Here is a 6000-nt window from a genome sequence, read left to right as displayed (position 1 = left end):
TAAATTGCAAATGGCCAACGTCTTCCACGCCCACCAGTGACAGTGGTGATGAAGGGAGGTTTCCATCCCGGAGCTGGGAAGGGGGCTGACTGCCTAGCAGGGCCCCAGAGTTTCCTGCAAATGCAAATCACAGCCTGGCCTCCTGTGGGTCTCTCCTCTGCGCTCCTGGGGAAAATCTGGAGACATTTTGGTTGTCATGACTGGGGGATGCTACTGGCATCTGAGGGGTGGAGACAGGGATGCTGCCCAGTATCCTACAGTGCACAGGCCAGCCCCATGGCACAGAATGGTCCAGCCCCCAAATCCAGCAGTGCCGAGGTTGGAAAATCCTGCTTACAGGCCCCTGTAATGCAATTCTCACACTGGCCTGCCCACCCTCCACCACCCCCGCCATATTCCAGGGGAGGTGCCACTTAACTACTGAGGCTTCTTGCAGTAGGGAGCAGAGCCAGTGGTTGTAATCAGAACCAGGTTGCTGTGTGACCTTCAGGAGGTACCTCAGCCTCTCTGAGCCTCTGTTCCCCTTGGGATAATTTGGATAACGTCCCAGAGCTGCTGTGCAGATTCAATCAACTCCGAGAGTTAAAATGGCTCAGTCCATGTTCTTTAGGCTGCAAGTTAGAGGAACATGCTTCAGGCAAACCTCTCAAAAGTGTCTGCCTCTCTTACCGCTCACTGAGCTGTCACATGTGCACACTGGGAAACTGGGAAGAAGATGACAGAACCGTTTCAGGATTCCAAGCTCTGCAGTTGGAGACATCCTTCTGCAACCATTTTCTCCCATTAAAATCTGTCTTCTGGCAGCGTGGAGGGGGTGCAACCCGCACCTGGTGCCTGCTTCTCTGTCTTCTGCTTTCCAGGAACCAAATTCCCTCTGGTTCACATGAAGCACAGCGGTCACATCACAGTGAAAACTCACGCAGACATCAGCTACCCCTGGGATGGTGTGACATGGAGGGCCCCCCACTTCCGTGGTCCCCTCCCCAAATCCCCCCATCTCATCACAATAAAACATCAGACATCCAGATTGGGGGGATATTCGGTTGTCCTTGGGGGAGACACAGCCAGCACTCTACCAGACTGTCAAGGTCATGAAACAAAGTCTGAGAAACTGTCACAGAGCAGAGGAGACTGGGCAGCATGATGACTAAATGCAGTATGGGATCTGGAACCGAAAGAGGACGTGCACGGATCATGTCGGGGCATCAAATACAGTCTGAAGCGTAGTCAACAGCATCGTCCTGCAGGAGGGTATAGCTGGGTGGTAGAGTGCATGCTTAGCGTGCATGAGGTCCTGGGTTCAATCCCCAGTACCTCCATTAAGAAACAAAGAAAACTAATTACCTCCCCTCCCCCCTCAAATAGCATCGCCCCAACGTTAATTTCTCAGTTTTGACAAATGCACTGTGGTCTCGTAAGATGCACACTTTCGGGGAAACTGGGCTAAGGCAACGTGAGAAGTCAAGACACAATCTTCACAGCTTTTCTGCAATTAGATTTGTCATTCCAAAATTAAGAGATTATTTGTAAAGACAATGACTCTAAGCTAAGAAGGGCAGGGGAGAGTGGTTAGACGGGGATGTACTTAGGCAAAAACATCACTCCTCATCTACCTGAAATTCAAATTTCACTGGGCATCCTGTGTTTGATCTGGCAAGTCTAGCCTAGGCAGAAGGAGGGGTTCCATTAGCTGGGGTGGGGAATGGAGGAATGGGCTGGAGTGGGGGGCGGATAACGAGTCCCCCATTTCATGGAGGCCAGTAATGACTCAATAATCATAATGGTGATGAGAACAACAATAATTGCACCTCTCACGGCATTTGTCTTGCTCCGCCCTGGCCATTGGTGGGTGCACCTTACTCCCTGCTGGGCCCAGGGAACCTGCAGCGGGTGTCCTCTGCCACGTCCAGCCCTGGTCCAGCCTGCAGAGACCTTAGCTCTCCCCTTCTGTCCGTGTGCATTAGTTCCCTGCAGCTGTGACACAGGACCACAAACTAGGTGGCTTTCCACAATACATTGTTGTCTGATGGTCCTGGAGGTCAGAGGTGTGAGATCGAGGGGTGGGCAGGGTGGGTTCCTCCTGGAGGCTCCAAGGGGGAATCGCCCAGGCCCCTCTCTCCTGGCTCCTGGCGGCTGCCGGCAACCCTCAGCGTTCCTTGGCTTGTGGCCGCATCTCCCATCTCTTCCTCCATCTTCATAAAGTCTTCCTTCCTCTGTTTCCCCTTCTCTTTTCCTAGAAGGCCAGCTGTCACTGGACTTCAGGGCTACCCTAAATCTGGGATGCGCTCATCTCAAGATCTTTCACTTCACCACATCTGGAAAGATCCTTTTTTCCAAGAAGGTCCCATTCACAGATATGGGAGGTTAGGATGCGGGTATATCTTTGGATAGGGGCGCCACTGACCCCAGTAAACTGTGGATACTTTTCCATCAGGGCCTGTCTCTCTTTAAGATTTTTTCCTACCCCCTCCCCCAAATTCAACCAGAAAAGCGTTTGTAATGCAGGGACCATGTGATAGCATTTGCCCCTGGGTGATGAACAAACTGCATAGACGTTGAAGGACCAGGAATGCGAGGGGTCTGGTGTGGTGGTAAAGGGTTCCCAAACTCTGAGGCTGTGAGCCTGAGTTTCCTGATCTGGAAAGAGGGCCAACTTTGCCATCCCAGGTGAGGTCCATCCTAACAAAGCTGCAATGTCACTCATCCAGCCCGTGGCTTGGCTCCCAGTGGGAGAGGGGAGGAGCCCAGTGTTCCTGGAACAGGAGGAGGAAGAAAGTGTGTGGTAGAGACAGAGCCGTCATGGGGCCTGGAGGGAGGAAACGAGATTGTGCATTTAAAGGCTCAAATAAATGTCATCAGAAGAATAAATATCCCCGGGGCAGGGGGCAGGGGATGGATGGTCAGAAGACCAGCACTGTCTCCAGCCCAAAAGATCCTTTTAAAAATGGATCTGATTAGGTGGTTCCCAAAAAGTTAAACACAGAGTTACCGTATGGCCCAGCCATTCCACTCCTAGGTACAGACCCAAGAGAACTGAAAACAGGGACTCAAACAAATCCTTGTACACGGATGTTCACAGCAGCATGGCTCACAATTGCCAAAAGGTGGAAATAGCCCAAATGTCCATCAACAGATGAACAGATTAACAAAATGTGGTCCACCCATACCATGGAATATTATTCAGTCACAAAAAGGGATGATGCTCTGACACACACTACAACGTGGATGAACCTTGAAACATCATGCTGAGGGAAAGAAGCCAGACACAAAAGGCTACTTGGTGAATGATTCCACTGGGTATATGAAATACCCAGAACAGGCAAATCCTAAGAGACAGAAAACAGATTACAAGGCTACCTAGGGCTGGGGAGGAGTGCTCATGGGGACAGGATCTCCTTCTGGGGTGATGGGACTATTCTAGAACTAGACAGAGGGCATGTTTGTACAACGTTGTGAATGTACTTAATGCCACTGAGTAGTACACCTGAAGTGATTAACTTTTTGTTTTGTGAATTTCACCTCAGTTAAAAAAGCATTGAAAGTGAAAAAAAAAATGGATCCGAAAAATACTATGTTCCTCTGTTTTCCCAAGAAACTGTTCCAGGCATCCAGAAATATCTCATCCTCTTCCCCATATAGAAGATGTAGAACTTTACAAATCAACTTCAATGATGTTAATCAAGGTCCTTAAGCAATTCATCCTTTACAGAGCACTGGCCAACCTGTTGAGTTCCTGTCATTACTAATAATATGTAATAAGGATATAATGACATAATAACCTCATTATTATCTTCTGCCCCGATTACAGCATCACAGGTCAGAGAGTGAAGCAACGTGCTCAAGGCCATTCACCATGGAAGGAGCTGAGAGAGATTCAAATGAGCTCACTGCCGAAGCCAGCTCCTCTGGCTGATGATGGGAAACCAAAGGAAGCTGCGTGACACAGGCCATGATCCCCAGGAGGGGAGGATCTGTGCAGGCTTGTTAGCTGTACAGGCAAGGATCAAACCTTCCCTGAAATCAGAAGGCAGGTCAGGGGACTGTGCAAGGAAGAGGGTCCCCCAGGTGCCAATGTGGGGCTCAAACTTGGTCACAGTTGCCTCAGCTCCTTGATCTCCCCTGCTCTCCCTACCAGGTCAGATGTATGGTTATGCTGGGCACATGAGCACCAAACACACGGGGGGGTCTGGAGAGGCAGGATGCCCACCTTCTCCTCCTGGCAAGGTGTGTCAGAGACGCCTGCAGGTCTAACCAGTTGCCCAAAGGGGTGACTTTGCAGGCAACAGTGCTGGCGTTCCAGGCCAATGAGGGGAGGGGAGGCCAGGGCACGCGAGGTGGGAAAGGATGTTATGGCCTTTTCTAAGTTCTGAGTGTGGGATTGTTCCTGGGTTCCAGGAAGTAACACAGACAACACACAAATTACTGTGCTCTTCGAGGTAGCCTGTGTCCGTCGGCAGGTGAAGGGATGACCAGGCTGTGGTCCATACATAAAACAGAATGCTGTTCAGCAATGAAAAGGAACCAGTGAATGAGGCATGCTGCCTCAAATTATGCTGAGTGGAAGAAGCCAGATGGAAAGGATCACACTGTATGATGGCATTTATATGAAATATCCAGAAAAGGCAAATCTATAGACTCAGAAAGCACACCAGTGGTTGCCACGGAGCTGGGGGTGGGAGTGGGGATGGACTGAAAAGGGGGCAGGAGGAATCTCCTTGGGGTGACAGAAAAGTTCTAAAACTGGGTGGTGGTGATGGTTGTACCATTTGGTAAATTTCATTTACTTATATGAATGATTCCACAGCAAATCTAAATAAAATTACAATTTTTAAAAAAATCTAAATGAAATGTAAAAAATTAAAAAATCTAAATAAAATTTTAAAAATTTAAATCTAAATAAAACTTTAAAATGGTAGATAAAAATTAAATCTAAATAAAATTAAAAATTTTTAAATCTAAATAAAAATTTTAAATAAAAAATTAAATCTACATGGAATTTGAAAAACTTATATCTAAATAAAACATTTTATTTTCTGTAAATAAAACATTTTAAAATAAAATCAAATATCAAAATAAAATTTTTAAATAAAACTAAATCTTTAAAAATAAAATAAAACAAAAAAGCGACCCCTAGTCCAGAAGCTATGGCTAACAGCTAACAAAAATCAAAGCAAAAAAAAAAATCACTTTCAAGTCAGTCATCACTAATAAACTGTACCTTCATGTCCAGGTGTTGAGACACTCCTGATGTTGAATGTTCAAACCACTGACCTAAAGGCTATCTTCAGATTCATCCCCATATCTATATGGCTAATTATTGATTTAACACCTGGGAGCTAAGTAAGGGCAGGGACCAGCTTACTCTGGGTGATGGCTCTCTCTCCAGCACCTGCTCAATAAGAAGCATTCCAGAAATGTCTGTTACATGCATATAAGAGGCAGCGATGGTTTGGGCAGGGGGTGGGGGTGGGGGCAGTCAGCTCAGACTCTGGAGTCTGGGCTCTTCTGGTTTCTCCCTGTGAAACTTCTCTAAGCTTCGGGCCTGTGGCCATACTCTTTCTGGGCATAGTCTCAATGCACTCATCAATGGGCATGGCTGTGTACCAGTAAAACATATTATATGGACAGTAAAATTTGATTTTCATAGAACGGTCCTCTATTGCAAAATGTTGTTCTTCTTTTGATTTTTTTCAGCCATTCATAAATGTAAAACCCATGCTTAGCTATTAGCTGAACAAAAGCTGCTGTGGTCACAGAGTATGTGATTCCCTTTATATGAAATGTCCAAAACAAGCAAATCCATAGAGTTAGAAGGTGGACTAGTGGTCACCAGGGGCTGAAGGAGGAAGGATGGGGTTTCCTTTTGGGTGATGGAAATGTCTGAAACTATACAGAGGTGATGGTTGCACAATATTGTGAATGTCCTAAATGCCTCTAAATTTTTCACTTTAAAACAGTTAATTTTATATAAATTTCACCTCGATAAAAATTATACACACT

Source organism: Camelus ferus, chromosome 22 (genome assembly GCF_009834535.1).
Source record: "Camelus ferus isolate YT-003-E chromosome 22, BCGSAC_Cfer_1.0, whole genome shotgun sequence".
NCBI lineage: Eukaryota > Metazoa > Chordata > Mammalia > Artiodactyla > Camelidae > Camelus > Camelus ferus.
This window is presented reverse-complemented; position numbering follows the sequence as displayed.